Source organism: Hemitrygon akajei, chromosome 12, assembly GCF_048418815.1.
Source record: "Hemitrygon akajei chromosome 12, sHemAka1.3, whole genome shotgun sequence".
Classification (NCBI taxonomy): Eukaryota; Metazoa; Chordata; class Chondrichthyes; order Myliobatiformes; family Dasyatidae; genus Hemitrygon; species Hemitrygon akajei.
In genome coordinates, this window is record NC_133135.1 from 13,916,131 (window position 1) to 13,935,181 (window position 19,051).

A 19,051-nucleotide genomic window follows, 5' to 3' on the forward strand; every position below is an offset into this window, starting at 1 on the left:
TCTCGCAAACCTCCTCGGACTGTTCAGTGCCAGGACATCCCTCCCGAGATAAGGGGTTCAAAACTGCTCACAATTATCCAAGTGTGATGTGACCAACGCCTTATAAAGCTTCAGCCCTGAGAAACAACTCTCTAAGGTGGATTCTGGCTGTCCATTATCCAGATGGAATGGTTAACTATTTGTGAGATCTATACTCACGGGGAAATCCACATTAATATTACATTTTTCTCAGCTTTAGGATATGTCTTTTCTGATAATGACGGTGTCATGGCAGTAACATGGAAATTGCACCAGTCATTTGGTGTGCGACAAGATGGCACAACCAGCAACGGGGGACGTGATCAGATCATCTGTTTAGCTGAGACAAAAGAGACAGCAAATGAAGGAATCCAGAGCAATGGATAATCTGCTGGAGGAGCTTGGCTGGCCGAGGTGCATCTGTGGGGCTAAAGGAATAGCTGATGCCTTGCATCAGAACTGAAAGAATGATATGTGAAAGTGGATTGATTTTTGCATAGGAGGGGAATTAAGGGTTATGGGAAAGGCAGATCGGTGGAGATGATTCCATGGCCAGATCAGCCATAGTCTTATTGAATGGCAGAGCAGGCTCGATGGGCCGGAGATGGCCGACACCTGCTCCTATTTCTTATGTTCTTATGTAGATGTCAAACAAATATCCTGAAGTGCTCTGTATTAACAGCGCAAACCTGGTTAATGATGGGACCTTCACAGCCACGGTGTACTCCAGACACTTATTTTAGAAAGGTGTTGGGTTCAAAGTTCAACTCCAGTGATATCAGTATAAAATGTTAACCTGAAGTGTTAAAGGCATTCTAATACAGCAGCTGCTCTGTCAAGGTAATACCTCTTTGATAAAAATTTCACAGGGCAACAACCTATGAAATGGTGTTAGAAAGATAAACACAAAGATTCTCCAGATGCTGGAGATCAAGAACAAGACACACAGAGGGTCTGACAAGGAGAAGAGAAGGGGTAAGAGGAGAACCGGAATGAGGAATGGAGAAAGAGGGAAAGAGGAGGGGAAGAAATTACCATAGGTTAGAGAAACTGAAGTTCATGCCACCAGGTTGGAGGCACCTGAACCTAATAAATTTTTAACAAAGCGGCAGGATTGCCTTTAGAGAAGCCTGTCTTCACATTTTTGGTTAATATAAAATTTTGGAAACTTATGTTGTAACTTCACAAAATATTGATTAGGCTGCGCTTTAAGTATTTTTGTGCAGTTCTGATTGCCACACTATAGGAATGATGCAATTGCACTAGAGAGAGTTCAGAGGATTAAAGTAAGAGGGGAAAAATGTAAAGATCTGAGGGATGAGTCCTTCACACAGAGGGAGGTGGTTATCTGGAATGAGACCATAGGACCGAGGAGTAGAATTAAGCCGTTCAGCCTTTCGAGTCTGCTCCACCATTCAATCATGACTGATTTATTTTCTCTCTTAACCCCGTTGTGCTGCCATCTACCTGTGGCCTTGGAGGTTCTTACTAATCAAGAATGTTTCAAACACCACTTTAAATACAAATGAGCTAGCAGACAAGGTAGTGGAGGCAGATAATATCACATTGCTTAAAAGACATTTGGACAGGATGTACGGTAGGAAAGGCATGGTGGGGTAAATACAGACATTATTTATTTAACTATCTATGTAGTGAAACAGCACAGAATAGGCCCATCTGGCTCTCAAGCCACGCTGTCCCAGTAAACCCATTGCTCCACTTAACCCCAACCTAACCATGCGACAATTTACAATGATCAATTAACCTAGCAGGTATGTCTTTGAATTCTGGAGGGGAACTGGAGCATCCGGGGAAAACCCACGCATTCCACGGGGAGGACGTACAGAGACTGCTTACAGAACAGCGCTGGAATTGAACTCTGAACCCTGGAATGTCCTGAGCTGTAAAGGTGTCGCACTAACCACAATGCTATTGTGGCACCCTTCAACAATTAAATAGGCTGGGCATTGAAGGATTGTTTAAATACTGATAATGGATGTGGAGAGGATGATTTCATTAGAGTCATAAAGCACTACAGCACAGAAACAAGCCCCTGGTCCATCTAACCAGGTCGACCTGTTTTCCTGCCCAGTCCCATCATTAGGAGTTTGAGGAGATCTAGTTTGTCACCAAAGACTCTAGCAAATTTTTAGAAAAGTTACGTGGACAGCATTCTGACTGGTTGCATCACCATTTCGTATGGAAGCACGAATACACAGGATCAGAGAAAACTGCACAGGATTGCAAACCCAGCCAGTTCTATCATGGGCCTCCCACCATCGAGGACATCTTCTAAAGGCAATTCCTTGAAAAGGTGGCATGCATCATTAATAACCCCCACCACCCAGAACATGCTCACTACTTGTGGTGAACTAGATATACCTGTCTGACTGCTCCTGTGGCTCCTCCCAAGACCCTGCTGACTACCCCTGTGGCTCCTCCCACAGACCCCTGTATAAAGGCGACTGTGGCCTGCTGCTCTCCCTCATTTTCCCCAGGATGTAGTGTTGTTCTTCAGTCAATAAAAGCCGATATCTCACTTCCTAAGTCTCGGCGTGAGTTATTGATGGTGCATCAATTTTATTGACTGAAAGTTACAACATGGAAACCGCTTTACGCCCTGAACGCCTAGACTTGGACCCCCAAGACCCTGGAGCAGCTCTTGCCTTTGAACACTGGCTGGTGTGCTTCCAATCGTACTTAGAGGAGGTTCGTGCCACCGACTCGGCTGTTCGGCACAAACTTCTCTTCTCGAGGGTCGCCCCAAAAGTTTATTCGTTCATCAGGGACATATCCACCTACGAGGAGGCGCTTGCCGCCCTCCAAAGACAGTACCTGCGGCCAGTAAATCCAGTTTATGCACGGCACCGCTTGGCAACACGAAAACAGCGGCCTACGGAGTCGACTGCTGAATTTCTCCGCGAACTACAGACACTCGCGCGGGCTTGTGATTGCCAAGCGCTCACAGCAGAACAGCATAAGGAACTCTTGGTCCGAGACGCTTTTGTGAGTGGGGTTCGGTCAGTGTGTATACGCCAGCGGCTGCTGGAAAAGGCTGATCTTACCTTACGCTCCGCGATAGAGACGGCCGATACGATAGAGGCTACGCAGCGGTACGCCGAAGAAGTCCAGCCGAGCGATTCCCCGGTTCCGAGCGAATTCGCCAACGCCGCTGCCAGTCGCGGTATCTCAAACCCCACGAATTCGCCAGGTATGAAACTCTGTTACTTTTGTGGGCTTCTGAAACATGCCAGGAACAGCTGCCCGGCGCGCGAAGCGACTTGTTCCAGCTGTGGGAAGAAGGGCCATTTCGCCAAAGTATGTAAGTCTAAACCGCGCCCGGGGTCGAGCAGCACTGCGTCTGAGACCTGGGGGCCGCCATTTTGCATGACCGGATGTGGACAACCATCTTTGCCGGCGTCACCAGGCCCCGCCCCCGCCTCGCCATCTTGCATGCCCGGATGTGAGCGGCCAACTTTGCCGGCGTCACCAGGCCCCGCCCCCGACACGCCCCGTTCAACGCTGGCTTCCGTGACCCTCGATCAAAGCGCTCCGCACCAGCTCGCAAGGTCGATGATGGACATCCTGGTGGAGGGGCACAGGACTAGCTGCCTGTTTGACACGGGCAGCACTGAGAGTTTTATTGACCCGGCCACAGTGAAACGCTGTGGACTCGTGACACGGCCGGTAAGTCAGAAGATCACCTTGGCTTCAGGGTCGCATTCCACAGACATCCGGGTGGGTTGTGTAGCGACATTGGTGGTGCAGGGCACAGAATATCGGAACTTTGCGTTCCTGGTCATGCCTCGGCTGTGCGCACCTGTGCTATTGGGGCTGGACTTCCAGAGCCATCTCGAAAGTGTGACTATGGCATATGATGGGCCCCACCCACCACTCATTGTCAGGAATCCTCAGTTTGGTGGGACTTCGCCATATACTCAGTTACCACACGCACATACACCCCGAACCCCACGTCCCGCCCAGCACCATGCCGATAGCTGTGCTGCTGACACTATTTGCAACCTCTCCACCCTCAAGATCCCTCCCCCATCGCTGTTCACCAACCTGACCCCCGACTGTAAACCTGTGGCAACTAAAAGTAGGAGGTACAGTGCGGGGGACAGGGCCTTTATTCATTCAGAGGTGCAGCGGCTGCTCAGGGAGGGGATCATTGAGCCAAGCACAAGCCCATGGCGGTCCCAGGTGGTCGTTGTTCGGACTGGGCAGAAAAATAGGATGGTTGTGGACTACAGCCAGACCATCAATAGATTCACGCAGCTTGACGCGTACCCCCTACCCCGCATCGCGGATATGGTCAACCAGATAGCTCAGTACAAGGTGTACTCGACAATTGATCTGAAATCCGCTTATCACCAGCTCCCCATCCGCCCAGAGGACCGCCCCTACACCGCCTTCGAGGCGGGTGGCAGGCTCTATCACTTTCTGCGCGTCCCATTTGGTGTTACAAATGGGGTCTCAGTCTTCCAGAGGGAGATGGACCGGATGGTGGACCAGTACAAACTGACGGCCACATTTCCCTATCTAGATAACATCACCATCTGCGGTCGCGACTGGTCGGACCATGACGCCAACCTCCAACGTTTTTTCCAGGTGGCCAATGCTTTGAACCTCACTTATAACAAGGACAAGTGTGTGTTCAGAACCACACGACTCGCTATCCTTGGGTATGTCGTGGAGAACGGGGTCATTGGCCCTGACCCCGACCGTATGCGCCCCCTGTTAGAACTCCCTCTTCCCACTACTCTCAAGGCCCTCCGGCGGTGCCTGGGTTTTTTTTCCTATTACGCCCAATGGGTTCCCCATTACGCAGACAAGGCCCGCCCCCTGGTCAAGTCTACCACCTTTCCCCTCTCTGCCGAGGCCCGCGCGGCCTTCGGCTGCATTAAAGGGGACATTGCCAAAGCAACGATGCATGCGGTGGACGAGACCATTCCCTTCCAAGTAGAGAGTGACGCCTCTGACGTCGCGCTGGCTGCAACCCTCAATCAGGAAGGCAGGCCAGTGGCGTTTTTTTCTCGTACCCTTCAAGGCTCTGAACTTCGGCACTCCACGGTGGAGAAAGAAGCCCAAGCCATAGTGGAAGCTATTCGGCACTGGAGGCACTATCTCGCCGGCAGAAGGTTCACCTTGCTGACCGACCAGCGCTCGGTTGCGTTCATGTTCAGCAGCCAACAGCGGGGCAAAATCAAAAATGATAAAATTTTGCGATGGAGAATAGAACTCTCCACCTATACTTATGATATCCTGTACCGGCCCGGCAGGCTCAATGAACCGTCTGATGCCCTATCCCGGGGACCGTGTGCTAGTGCCCAGCTCGACCAGCTGTATGCCCTTCATGCCCAACTTTGCCACCCGGGGGTCACCCGGTTTTATCATTTCATTAAAGCCCGGAACCTGCCGTACTCCCTGGAAGACATCAGGACGATGACCAGGGACTGCCAGATCTGCGCTGAGTGCAAACCGCACTTCTACCGTCCTGACACTGCGCAGCTTGTCAAGGCTACCCGCCCTTTTGAGCGACTGAGTATTGACTTTAAGGGCCCCCTTCCCTCCACCGACCGCAATGTCTACTTTCTCAGTATTATTGACGAGTACTCGCGATTCCCCTTTGCCGTTCCCTGCCCCGACACTACTACCACGTCAGTCATAAAAGTCCTGCGCCAGCTCTTCACTCTGTTCGGATATCCCTGCTATGTCCACAGTGATAGAGGGTCCTCCTTTATGAGTGACGAGTTGCGCCGGTTCCTGCTTGCTAGGGGCATAGCTACTAGTCGCACCACGAGTTATAATCCCCGGGGGAATGGCCAGGTGGAGAGGGAGAATGCCACAGTGTGGAAGGCCATACTTTTAGCCCTTAAGTCACAAGGGTTGCCGGTCTCCCGATGGCAGGAGGTCCTCCCTGAGGCACTCCACTCTATCCGCTCCCTGTTGTGTACGTCCACTAATGCCACCCCTCACGAACGCTTATTCTCTTTTCCCAGGAAGTCTGTCACTGGGACCACCCTGCCAGTTTGGCTGACGTCCCCGGGGCCAGTGCTGCTGCGTAAGCATGCGAGGAGTAATAAGTACTCACCACTGGTCGAGAAGGTTCACCTCCTGCATGCTAATCCCCAGTATGCCTACGTGGTCTTGCCTGATGGGCGGGAGGACACGGTCTCTGTCCGCGACCTGGCGCCCGCCGGAGCAGCAGACCACTACCCCGAGCACTCCACGGTAACTATGCACCCTGTACCCGAGGTGACTCCGCGCGCACCGTGCCCCACACAGACTCCGTATGCGTCTGTTCCAGGGACCTCGCTCACACGCGAGGGATCCCTGACACCTCCTGTTGGGACAGAATTAACCCACTCTCCGCCTCTGGAGCACACACCACCTCCGGCACCTGTGCCGTCATCACCTCCGGCTCCTGTGCAATTGCAGCCGGAGCTATGTAGATCGCAGCGAACGATTCGACCACCTGATCGACTTAACCTGTAAATATGCTTGGGAATTTTTTTTAAACAAAGGGGGGGTGAATGTGGTGAACTAGATATACCTGTCTGACTGCTCCTGTGGCTCCTCCCAAGACCCTGCTGACTACCCCTGTGGCTCCTCCCACAGACCCCTGTATAAAGGCGACTGTGGCCTGCTGCTCTCCCTCATTTTCCCCAGGATGTAGTGTTGTTCTTCCAGTCAATAAAAGCCGATATCTCACTTCCTAAGTCTCGGCGTGAGTTATTGATGGTGCATCACTACTACCACCAGGGAGAAGATACTGGAGCCTAAAGACACACACTCAATGTTTTAGGAACAGCTTCTTCCCCTCCACCATCAGATTTCTGAATGGACCATGAACCCATGAACACTGTCTCACTTTTGATCTCTTTTTGCACTATTTATTTTTTATATTTGGGCAGAACTACGATAGCGCTTGACAGTGACCTCTTCGAGCTCATCTGTGGAAGCAACTTAATTTCTACCTTTAATGTCTCTCTTTTTTCCTTTTCAAAGTGGATGGGGTTTTGACGAAGATCCTGACCAAGAGCTACACTTTAGTTCTTTGCGGCGATAAGATCCACTGCCGGGGCTGATTGACTGGTCATGTTTTCAATATCCCAAGGACATGGCCTAGAAGGCAAGAGCGCCTTTGAGGTTTCGAGACTTCACGGCCCTAGGTTATGAGCTGATTCTATGCTGGTGACACCGAATGAAGAAAATGGAACATCGGGAACAGCGGATCAGCTGTCGGGGGCTCTGTACTCGGCAAATCGCATGCTCTCTTTCTTTCTCTTGTTGGTGGGGGAGAGTTTGTTGCTGGTTCTCGGGAAAAAAAAGTGACACAGCAGACTTTTAATCATCAAGTTGTTTGTTTTCTGTTGGTCTCCCCTCTCGCTGTGAAAAGGTAACATCTCTCTGACCCTTTATTAGGGAAAGCGAGAGAGCCTGTGGCATGTGGAATTGTTGGGTCAACGATTAGTTTTTGTTGTACTACAGATCAGGGTCATTCTTGGGCGCTTGGCTGTTGCTTGCTTGGTGGGTGGAGGGTGCTGACGTTTTTTTGCTGAAGTAAGTGGGGAGGGGGAGCGCTATTGCTTTGCTGCTGCTTGTGTGTAGGAGAGGGGAGTGGGGGGGCTTTGGGGCTGTAATGTTTTTACTGTCACTCATGGTTTGGGGCACTCTTCTGTTTTTGTGGATGTCTGCGAGGAACAAGAATTTCGGGTCTTATATTATATACATCCTCCGATATTTTATTAAACTATTGAACTATTTCTTATTGTAACTTATAGCATTTTTTATGTATTGCACTGTACTGCTGCCACAAAACAAGAAATTTTTCATAATGTATTAGTGATAATAACCTGATTTGGGTATCTTCTGCTGTTATGAATATGGTCCAAAGGTAGAAAAACAAGATTAGCAAGGACAGGAGATAAAGGTCAGCACGGACATGTAGATACAAAGGCGCTGTTTGTGTTCTGCACAACTCCGTAACTCTAATTGAAAATGTTCATATTAATTCATATGGTCACAGGACCAAGCTCTGCTAGTGCCTTTTTGCTGATCTCAAGAACAAATAAGTGTGACAGATAGTTTCATTAAGTACTGTACATAATGTTCTTCAGAGTCAAGAGGCTCTACAGTTAAAAGTAATATCCTAACCAATAATAAAATTGATTAGAATGAGCAGTTTAATTACAATTCACTTCAAAGTGCAAAAATATATTTCCGAGGTTCATGATCTGTTCTGTTTGTCTCTGCAATAATGCAGCTGACACTAACAACAGTTTGGATTCATATAGAGACTTTCAACCGGCTGGTGGCGTAGTGGCATCAGCGCTGGACTTGTTTGCTCCGAAGTTCAAATCCAGCTGGTTCCCTTGCACACTTTTCATCCGTGCTTGGCCTTGTGAAAATAAGAAGGCCTGTTAAAAAACGCCTTCACGATGGCGTCCCGATGACTCCACTTGGAGTTAAGGGCTTTCTTCTTTCTTTATGTAGAGACTTTAACTTTACAACTTCGCACAAAAGAATGATGAGACAAAATCTGGCGGTGAGCTAGATAAGAAGATATCAGACAGTAAGCTAAAGTGTGAGTTTTCCATTAGAAATTAGAATTTCTAATGGAAAAGCAAAAGAATACCTATATGTGGAAATCAGAAGTGAAAGCAAACCTGATGGAAATGCTCAGCAGGTCAGGCAGCATATGTGAAGAAATATCAGTTAAAGCTTTAGGCTGAGGATCTTTCAATGCTTAATGTATATCTTAAAAGTGAAATGAGAGTTATAAGAATAGACTGTTATTTGGAATGAATTCCCAAGCTTTGGACCCAATAGTGCAGAAATGGAGCCCAGCAGGCATTGTGAAGTGTGCTTAAAGTGCCGGAGCTGATTATAAAATAAACAAGAGCTCTGAAATAAAACAAAAACATGTATAGGAATGCTGAGTAGATCAGGCAGTAACTTTGGAGAGGACGGCATCAGCACAAAGTACTTTGGATGAGAATTATGAGATTAAAAATGAGGAGGTCCATTTTAAGATTCATTTTCATTTTAGGTTCAATTAATATCAGAAAATGTGTACAGTGTACAATCTGAAATTCTTACTCTTCACAGATATCTGTGAAACAAGAGACCCCACAGAATGAATGACAGAACATCGAAGGCTCAAAACCGGCCCCACCCTTTGCAGAAGCAGCAGCAAAAGCATCAACCCCTCCACTCGTGTCAGCAGAAGCAGCAAGCCCACCCCCACCGACCCACACCATCAAGCAATAACAAAAGCCCCCCGAGAGAGACCTTGATCCAGAGTCCAGCAGAACTATAACTAGCACAAGCTCCCTCCTTCCAACAAGGGAGATAGAACTTGTGAGTCAAAATGGGTAAATGGGCAGTGGAACTTCAGAATCCAAATCAGAATCGGGTTTATCATCACCGACATGTGTCGTGAAATTTGTTAACTTAGCAGCAGCAGTTCAATGCAATACATAATATCGAAGAAAAAAAAAGTAAAAATAAATAAATAAGTAAATCAATTACAGTATGGGTATATTGAATAAATTAAGAATCGTGCAAAAACAGAAGTAATATATATTGAAAAAGTGAGTAGTGTTCATGGGTTCAATGTCAATTTAGGAATCAGATGGCAGAGGGGAAGAAGCTGTTCCTGAATTGCGGAGTGTGTGCCTTCAGGCTTCTGTACCTCCTGCCTGATGATAACAGTGAGAAAAGGGCATGCCCTGGGTGCTGGGGGTCCTTAATAATAGATGCTGCCTTTCTGAGACACCACTCCTTGAAGATGTCCTGGGTACTTTGTAGGCTAGTACACAAGATGGAGCTGACTAAATTTACGACCCTCTTCAGCTTCTTTCGGTCCTGTGCTGTAGCCTCCTCCCCCATACCAGACAGCGATGCAGCCTGTCAGAATGCTCTCCATGGCACATCTATAGAATTTTTGAGTGTCAAACTCCTAATGAAGTATAGTTGCTGTCTTGCTTTATAGCTGCATCAATTTGTTGGGACCAGGTTAGATCCTCAGAGATCTTGATATCCAGGAACTTAAAAGTTTGTGTGACTTGAAGCTTCTGAAGGAAGGCAAGTCAGTGAAAAATCAAGTCCAGAGATAACAAAAGTTTTAATGAGGTTTTCAGAAGATGATTTTGGTCAGAATCATTTAGTGCAGTAATATACCTCAGCTCATTACACAAAAGAGTAATCAGACAATTTCTGATTGAATTGCACAAGGCAACATTAAATCAAAAGCCCAGACAAAGAGCTAGATGAAAAGGAGTGTTTTAAAGAAGAGATGTGGAAATGAGGAAGCTTAGATTGTTGTGTCTGTGCACAATTACGTATCAATTAAATAAAAGCATGCACACAGGAGATGGTATATTGACTGGCAGCGAGAGAGAGGGAGAGAGACAGACAGACAGAGAGAGAGAACAATGCCCATGAACAGACAACAGGTTAGTGCGTAGAGTGCTAAGGTGGGGGGTCATTGCTCTAAAAGAAATAGATTCATACATTACACTTCCTCCCCCTTTAGATTAATGCAATATAAAATGGTATATGTACAAAACAATCAATTTCCCTTTCATAAACCCATATTCAAGATAAACCTGCTTTTACAACAACAGTCCATAACTAACTTCCCAGTTCTAAAGATTCAGTCTTTTGGGTGTCATTCTGTTTCTTTCAGGATAGGACCTCTGGACCTGCGGCGTGGCATCAGGTTTGGTGGGTGTCTTGTCAACAATAATGTTCTCATCGTGCCTCCCGACCTGTGGAGTGGCATCAGCTTTGGCAGGTGTCTTGTCTAAGACAATGTTCTTGGTTTCCAGTGGCATGTTGCTGTCAGTGACATCGTCATTGGTCGGTAAGTCTGGTGACTGTAACGTGTCCATCTTATTGGATGCAGTCAACTCAGTTGTGTTCTTCGGTTGAGCATCCAGTGTCTGGTCCATATGACGTCTGCATGTCTGATCTCAAACATCCACTGTGTACATCAGTTGTCCAGTTCTTGTAGCTCTCCTATAGGGTGTCCATTTGTCTTCTCGGTAATCACGTGCTTGGACTTCCTGTTCAATCTTGAAGTTCCTTGCTGCTTCACTTGCTAACTGGCTGAACTGGTTATTCTGCACTTCTCTCCGTAGATCTAGTTTCAGGAGGGCTATGTGAGATCTCAGATTCCTGTTCATGGTCAGCATTGCAGATATTTGATTGTTGTTGCATGAACAGAGTTCCGATACACAAAAAGGAAGTTGTTCACCTTATGCTGTAGAGAAATGTCCTCCTTGTCCATCACCTTAATGGACTTCTTGAATGTTGGGATAAACCTTTCAGGTAGCCCATTTGTTGATGAGGAGCAGACTTGAAATGTCTGATGCCATTTTTCTTCATGAAGAGTTGGAATCCTTCTGACACATATTGTGGTCCATTGTCACTCACAATTTGTTCAGCTAAGCCATTTCTGGTGAAGATAGTCTTCAGAGGGGAGACAGTCTTTGCTAAAGTGGTTGACGTTGTTGGTCACTTCGAATGAGCATCCACAGAAATCAGAAACATGGAGTCCATGATAGCCTAGCAAAGTCAATATGTACTCTTTGCCACGGTGATGACGGCCACTCCCGTAATGGTGCCTATGGGGTGCACTTTGTATCTTTTGGCATCCTGAACAGCTTTTGGCCAAGCCTGTTTAACTATTCTCTTCTCAAACACCTTCTCTTGGTAGTGCTACCATTTGGGCTGCTGTGCCTGTTGATGCCACACTGAGAGCTTTGATTGAGTGCCAGTCTAGTTGGAATTTTCTTAACCATTCATGTCCGAAAAGTGCTGGCCCTCTACTTTTCAACACATAATGTTCTAACTACTGTGTTTGCCCTCCATATGTCACATTCACTTTCAGTTTGCCCTTGGGAGACACTTTTCACCTGTGTAGGTCTTTAGCATCATTGATGGTAATCAATTCTCTAATCAATTCTTTAGCATCATTCTCTAATGGTATCTCAGAAAAGTCTATTATAGTCAGCCTCCGAAATTATAGTCAAAGTTGATCCATTTTCAGTTTTACACCAGACACATCTATTGTGATCCAGATTATTTTGTGATCTGCTTCAGTTATACTATGCAGTTCCAGGCATGACAGTTCACCTTTGTCAGACTCTGCGTTGTCTGATTCTGTTTTACATTCGGTAACTTTATGTATTTGCTTTGTTTTGTGTTTGAGATTTCTCACTTTGTTGTGCTTTTTGTCTGATTTCCACATTCTCTCTATGTGACCTTGTCTGTGACACTTCTGCAGATTTTTTCTGTGAACCAACAGCCATTTTCATCATGGGAGGATTTGCCACACCGATAATGTTTTTGGTTTTTTGTGCCATTCAGGGATAGTTTGTGCATTTCACATTCTAACCTCTTTTTCTGTAGTTCTGCTGCATCCTTTGCTGTGGTCTCTAATGATATTGCAATGATCAATTCCCGTTCTAAGGTTAGGTCTCTTTCTGACAGTAGTCTCTTTTGAGTGCATGCCTCATACAAGCTTGTCCCTTAATGCATCAGAAAGTTCATCTCTAAAGTCATAGTACTGGGAAAGTTTGTGCAGTTCTGCGATGTATTCAGAAAAGCTTTCATTTTTGTCAGGTTCCTTTTGTAAAATCTAAACCTTTCAGCTATTGTCAGTGGTTTAGGACTCCAGTGATTCTGTAAAATTGTAACAATTTTGTCAAATGCCTTGCTTGCTGGCCTTTCAGAAGTTACTAAGCTGCATAAGCGACTATATGTTCTTAGGCCCATTAAGCTAAGAAGTGTAAGGGCTTTCTTTTGCTCTTCCACATTGTTCGCCTTAAAATACAGTTCAACCCTCTAGATATATGGCTTGCTATCAACTTCGTCAACATTCCCAACTGAAGCCATCGTCACGTTATTTTCACTTCAAGTTCAGCACGTCTTTCACTGTTATGTATTTGTTGGCGTCTGTGACTGCTGTCTCGTGCTGTTTCGTCTCGTAACTGTTGGTGCAGTTCGTGATATTCTCTAACATTCAGATGCCATCATCGTCACCAATTTGTTGTAACTGTGTACAACTACATATCAATTAAATAAAAGCACTCACGCTTTAACTGGTGCATACACATTGCAGAGGGAGAGAGAGCAATGTGCATACGTAATCAACAGTGCATGCGCAAACAGATGAATATGCAGTGCAATGGGGCAGGGTGTAATTGCTCTAAAAGAGATAGGTCTAAATACATTAATTGCAGAAATTGCTCTAAATACATTACAGAGAAAACCAACTACAGGGCTTGGCCAGCAGGTGTGAAACAAATTAAACTGGAAGTGAACTGTCCCAGGAGGAAGTTATGGAGGTAGAGCGAGGTGAGAAAATGAAGTTAAAAATAATAAGCTGAAGCTCATTTATGACTAGAGTTGCATCTCTATTCCTCAGTTGCCAAGGTAGGTTCAAAACTCCCCAGGCAAGAACAGAGACTTGACTGAAATCCTTTCCTGCAATGAAACAACACTTCAAAAGTACTGGGAACTGATACTGGGAATGTCTCCCTGAGGCAAAATTTCCCACATTTCCCAGTACAGACCACATAATCAAAAGCGGTCTTTACTTAATTGGATATTGTTACAGATTCCGCTTTACTACCCATCAAAACTTTACACTTAGTTCCTCATTAAGGTTTTTATATCTTGAGGGGGGTGGGCGGCATGTAGCATAGTGGTTAGTGTCACAGCATTACAGTGCCAGTGATCGGAGTTCAAATTCACTGCTGACTGTAAGGAGTTTGCATGTTCTCCCTGTGACCATGCGGGTTTCCTCCAGGTTCCATTTTCCTCCTACATTCTAAAGGCATACAGGTTAGTAAAGATTAGCTTTAGTTATCATGTGTACATCCAAGCATAGAGGGCATACAGGAGTGAGATATGCCAACTAGTGGAGTGCTGCCGCAGCAACAACCTGGCACTCAAAGTCATTAAGACGAAAGAGCTGATTGTGCACTTCAGGAAGGGTAAGACGAAGGAACACATACGAATCGTCATAGAGGGATCAGAAGTGGAGAGAGTGAGCAGCTTCAAGTTTCTGGGTGTCAAGATCTCTGAGGATCTAATCTGTTCCCAACATATCAATGTATTTATAAAGAAGGCAAGACAGCGGCTATACTTTATTAGAAGTTTGAAGAGATTTGGCATGTCAACAAATACACTCAAAAACTTCTATAGTTGTACTGTGGGGAGCATTCTAACAGGCTGCATCACTGTCTGGTGTGTGGGGGGGGGGGGGGGGGCTACTGCACAGGACTGAAAGAAGCTGCAAAGGGTTGTAAATTTAGTCGGCTCCATCTTGGGTACTAGCCTACTAAGTACCCACGAAATCTTCAAGGAGCGGTGTCTCAGAAAGGCAGTGTCCATTATTAAGGACCTCCAGCACCCAGGGCATGCCCTTTTCTCACTGTTACCATCAGCTAGGAGGTACAGAAGCCTGAAGGCACACACTCAGTGATTCAGGAATAGCTTCTTCCCCTCCGCCATCCGATTCCTAAATGGACATCGAATCTTTGGATACTACCTCACTTCTTTTTAATATACAGTATTTCTGTTTTTGCATATTTTTTAAAATCTATTCTATATACGTAATTGGTTTACTTGTTTGTTTATTATTTAATTTTATTTATTATTATTATTTTCTCTCTGCTGGATTACGTATTGCATTGAACTGCTTTTGCTAAGTTAACAAATTTCACGTCACATGCTGGTGATAATAAACCTGATTCTGATTCTGCGATTGTGACTCCCGTCTCCCCTTCCCCCACCACCACTATGCAATCCCCTCTCCCTCAGATCCCATCGTCAGCTTCTGGGCCCTCAGAGGCTCCATCTTCCTCTCACCCCAACCCTTCCCTCTCCACTGACACTACCAGCCTCCCTTCCCCCTTGATCCCATCTTTACCATTCCCTCCGACCTTCAACTCTCTGAGGCAGAGCGCTCTGTCCTCATTAAGGGCCTCACCATTGTCCCCCTTCACCCACACCTCAGTGAGTTCCGCGTACACCATGGCGCTGAACTCTTCTTCCGCCGTCTCCGTCTCCGAGCTTACTTCTTTGACAAGGACTCTCCTACCCCCACCGATGACCCCTTCTCCCGTCTTCAACCCTCCTCCTCTTCATGGACACCCCGCTCTGGTCTTCTGCCTGCTCTGGATCTCTTTATTGCTAATTGCTGACGGGACATCAACCGTCTTGACTTCACCACACCCTGTTCCAATTCCAACCTCACTCCTTCCGAACGCTCTGCTCTCCGCTCCCTCTGCACCAATCCCAACCTCACTATAAAACCTGCTGATAAGGGGGGAGCTGTTGTTGTCTGGCATACTTACCTCTATTCTGGCAGAGGCACAGTGACAACTCTCTGATACCTCCTCTTATTTACCCCTTGATCATGACTCCACTAAGGAGCACCAGGCCATTGTCTCCTATACCATCACCAACCTTATCAGCTCTGGGGATCTCCCATCCACTGCCACCAACCTCATAGTTCCCACACCCCGCACTTCCCGTTTCTGCCTCCTACCCAAGATCCACAAACCTGCCTGCCCAGGTAGACCTATTGTCTCAGTTTGCTCCTGCCCCACTGAACTCATTTCTGCATACCTTGACACTGTCTTATCCCCCCTTGTTCAATCTCTTCCCACCTATGTTTGTGACACTTCTCATGCTTTGAATTTTTTCGATGAATTTAAGTTCCCTGGCCCCCACCGTCTTATTTTCACCATGGACGTCCAGTCCCTATATACCTCCATCCTCCACCGAGATGGTCTCGAAGCTCTTCGCTTTTTTTTGGATTCCAGACCTAACCAATTCCCCTCTACCACCACTCTCCTCCGTCTAGCGGAATTAGTTCTTACTCTCAATAATTTCTCCTTTGGCTCCTCCCACTTCCTCCAAACCAAGGGTGTAGCCATGGGCACCCGTATGGGTCCCAGTTATGCCTGCCTTTTTGTTGGCTTTGTGGAACAGTCCATGTGCCAAGTCTATACTGGAATCCATCCCCCTCTTTTCCTTCGCTACATCGACGACTGCATTAGCGCTGCCTCTTGCACGCATGCTGAGCTCGTCAACTTCATTAACTTTGCCTCCAACTTTCACCCTGCCCTCAAATTTACCTGGTCCATCTCCGACACCTCCCTCCCCTTTCTTGATCTTTCTGTCTCCATCTCTGGAGACGGCCTATCTACTGATACCTACTATAAGCCTACAGACTCTCACAGCTACCTGGACTATTCCTCTTCCCACCCTGTCTCTTGCAAAAAGGCTATCCCCTTCTCACAATTCCTCTGTCTCCGCCACATCTGCTCTCAGGATGAGGCTTTTCATTCCAGGATGAAGGAGATGTCTTCCTTTTTTAAACAAAGGGGCTTCCCTTCGTCCACCATCAACTCTGCTCTCAAACTCATCTCTCCCATTTCCCGCACATCTGCCCTCACCCCATCCACCCGCCACCCCACTCGGGATAGGGTTCCCCTTGTCCTTACCTACCACCCCACCAACCTCCAGGTCCAACGTATAATTCTCCGTAACTTCCGCCATCTCCAACGGGAACCCACTACCAAACACATTTTTCCCTCCCCCCCCTTCTGCTTTCCGCTGGGATCGCTCCTTATGCGACTTCCTTGTCCACTCCCCCCCCCCCCCCCCCCCATCCCTTCCCACCGATCTCCCTTCTGGCACTTATCCTTGTAAATGGAACAAGTGCTACACCTGCCCTTACACTTCCTCCCTCACCACCATTCAGGGCCCCAGACAGTCCTTCCAGGTGAGGCGACACTTCACCTGTGAGTCAGCTGGTGTGGTATACTGCGTCCGGTGCTCCCGGTGTGGCCTTTTATATATTGGTGAGACCCAACGCAGACTGGGAGACCGTTTCGCTGAACACCTATGCTCGGTCCGCCAGAAAAAGCAGGATCTCCCAGTGGCCACACATTTTAATTCCACGTCCCATTCCCATTCTGATATGTCTATCCATGGCCTCCTCTACTATCAAAATGAATCCAAACTCAGGTTGGAGGAACAACACCTTATATACCAGCTGGGTAGCCTCCAACCTGATGGCATGAACATTGACTTCTCTAACTTCTGTTAATGCCCCTCCTCCCCTTCTTACCCCATCCCTGACATATTTAGTTGTTTGCCTGTTCTCCATCTCCCTCTGGTGCTCCCCCCCGCCTCCTTTCTTTCTCCTGAGGCCTCCCATCCCATGATCCTTTCCCTTCTCCAGCTCTGTATCACTTTCACCAATCACCTTTCCAGCTCTTAGCTTCATCCCATCCCCTCCGGTCTTCTCCTATCATTTCGCATTTCCCCCTCCCCCACTACTTTCAAATCTCTTACTATCTTTCCTTTTGGTTAGTCCTGACAAAGGGTCTCGGCCCGAAACGTTGACAGCGCTTCTCCCTATAGATGCTGCCTGGCCTGCTGTGTTCCACCAACATTTTGTGTGTGTTGTTGTTTGAATTTCCAGCATCTGCAGATTTCCTCATGTTTGCTCTGATTCTGATTTATTGGCTAGCTAACCTTCATATTTCATCATACTGTGTCGCAGCGACAACCTCACTCTCAATGTCAGTAAAACTAAAGAGCTGATTGTGAACTTCAGGAAGGGTAAGACAAGGGAACATGAACCAATCCTTATGGAGCGATCAGAAGTGGAGACAGTGAGCAGTTTCAAGTTTTTGGGTATCAAGATCTCTGAGGATCCAACCTGGTCCCAACATATTAATGTAGCTACAAAGAAGACAGGATGGCAGCTATATTTCATGTGGGGTTTGAAGGGATCTGGCTTCTCACCTAAGATATTCTAAAACTTCTATAGACGTACCGTGGAGAGCATTCTGACAGGCTGGACCACTGTCTGGTGGGGGGGGGGGGGGCTACTGCACAGGACTGAAGGAAGCTACAGAAAGTTGTAAAATTAGTCAGCTCCATCTTCGCTACTAGTCTCCGTAGTATCCAAGATATCTTCATGGAGCGGTACCTCTGAAAGGCAGCATCCTTTATTAAGGAACCCCAACACCCAATGCTCTCTGATGCTGCTCACAGGCCCAAAGTGCTCATTACACCTTTACATCACATAGATAGAAATTACAACAATGGTTGGTCAGCAAGAACTACATTTTATTGTACCTTCTGAGCATCAAGTGATACGTTGACATCCTAAGGAAAAATCAACACCTTAGTGAAAGGGGTAAATAGAGATTTTCTCTCTTTACAGAAGAGTAGGAAGTTCACACCTGTGGATGCTAAGCTTGATTGCCTTGGGCGTATGAAAAACCAGATTTTGGCTTGATTACCTAGGCCAGTATATATTGTGTTTGATGGCTCTGGGCCTGTACTTGCTGGAGTTTAGAAGAATTAAGGGGTATCTTATTGAAACTTTCTGAATACTGAAAGGCCTGGATAGAGTTCACATGGAGGGTATTTCCATGAGTAGGATCTGAGAGCACAGCCTCAAAATAAAGGGATGTCCCTTTAAAACTGAGTTGAGGAGCAATTTCTTCAGCCAGAGGGTGGTGAATCTGTGGAATTCATTGCCACAGAGGGCTGTGGAGGCCAAGTCATTGGGTATACTTAAGCCAAAGCTTGATGGGTTCTTAATTGGTAAAGGTATTAAGGGTTATGGGGAAAAGGCAGGAGAATGGTGTTGATAAACTCAGCCATGATTGAATGGTGGAGCAGACACAAGGGGTGGAATGTCTAAATTCTTCTCTATATCTTATGGTTTTATGTTCATCCCTACTACCCTTGAAAGTTACTGATAAGCTATCTTCTTAAAACACTGCACTCCCACTGGGCCGCAGAGTATAACACTCCAGGATTTGGGCCCTGTGCTGAGGAAGGACCAGTGACATATTACCAAATCAGGACAATGTGTGACTTGGGGAGGAACTGGTCAGTGCCGGTGGTCCCATGCACCTGCTGCCTTTGTCTTACTTGGTCTAAGCTTTTCGCTAAAAAAGAATACCTCCCGTTATGCCTC

At 46.8% G+C, this 19,051-nt stretch overlaps 1 protein-coding gene across 2 annotated transcripts in view; it reads right to left on the minus strand.

The window, feature by feature from the left end:
- st6galnac3 (ST6 (alpha-N-acetyl-neuraminyl-2,3-beta-galactosyl-1,3)-N-acetylgalactosaminide alpha-2,6-sialyltransferase 3) overlaps positions 1–19,051 on the minus strand; it is a 299,917-nt gene that overhangs the window by 38,088 nt on the left and 242,778 nt on the right. The window lies entirely within an intron of this gene.